General features: G+C 53.6%; 1 protein-coding gene across 2 annotated transcripts in view; it reads right to left on the bottom strand.

Annotated features, from left to right (window-relative positions):
• Window positions 1-962, bottom strand: part of BDNF (brain derived neurotrophic factor) — a 37,949-nt gene that overhangs the window by 35,898 nt on the left and 1,089 nt on the right. Inside the window, exon 1 of one of the 2 annotated variants that reach the window (XM_026073098.1) lies at window positions 852-956. The exons of the other annotated variant lie outside the window; for it this stretch is intronic. The gene's annotated coding sequence lies outside the window, so the exon portion shown is untranslated. Of the gene's footprint in view, window positions 1-851; window positions 957-962 lie in introns of those variants that run through there. 2 annotated transcript variants of the gene reach the window in all.

The raw sequence follows: 962 nt of genomic DNA, 5'->3' as shown, positions 1-962 counted from the left end.
CCGCCCCCGCGGGAGCGGCTCCCCCCCCGGCGGCGGGGGAAGGGGCGAGCGCAGAGCGATGCGCAGCCTCTTCACAGAGCCGGAGACCCCCAGAGCTTCTCTACCTGCGAGAACGGCTGCCACCGCTGCTGCTCCGCCAAACTGCTGACTTTCCGGAGCTTATTTTTAGCCCGGAGACTAAATATTATTAGCTACATTTCTACGTAGGAAGACTCGGGGGGGGGGGGCACTAGAGAGAGAGAGATGAGCAGAAAGCTGATCGGAATGGTGTCCGGGGGGGGGGGGCTGCGTTTGAGGTTTCAAGGTTGTCAACTCCCCCCCCCCCCTTTTTAATTATAGCAGAGTAGATGCAGATATGGGATCATCAGCAATGCATGCACGGCTCTTCTATCCACGCCTATGTTGCATACACTGAGGGGACAGCAGGGATCCCCAAGCTGGGGACCAGCTCATCTCTGTGTAGGTAAAGATCAGCTGCGCCTCTTTATCTACGTAAAATCAGTTGTAGATGGTGCTAGCCGGAGCTCAGCTGCAGCTCTTTAGCTATGCAAAATCAACTTGCGCCTTTATCTAGGAAAAAATCAGTCGCATCTATGTAAAGATCGGTCGCATCTCTGTCCAAAGCATGCACACGCACATAGGGATACCGGATTCCCAGATTAAATCAGATGCAAGTTAACTCAACTCGTAGTGAAATCTCATAAAGCGTCTCCTACCTTGTCTATCCTCCACACACAGATCAGCCACAGAGGTAACAAAACTAGGCAAAGAGCAGGAAAGCATCCCCACATCACAGAGAGGGAGTCGGAAGCGAGGGGGGGGCTGCTGGGGGGTATCACCCCTCCGCTTACCTTGGTCTCAGCTAACACCACAGCAGTGGCTAGATCGCGGAGATAAACACTTGCATTTCCCAAAGTTGACACCGTCAAACCAACCCCCGGAGCTCGCAAGACTCTTTTTTT

Source organism: Apteryx rowi, unplaced genomic scaffold (genome assembly GCF_003343035.1).
Source record: "Apteryx rowi isolate R43461 unplaced genomic scaffold, aptRow1 scaffold_360, whole genome shotgun sequence".
Taxonomy (NCBI): domain Eukaryota; kingdom Metazoa; phylum Chordata; class Aves; order Apterygiformes; family Apterygidae; genus Apteryx; species Apteryx rowi.
Note: the sequence above shows the minus strand (reverse complement) of the source record. Positions and strands in the feature narration are given on the sequence as shown.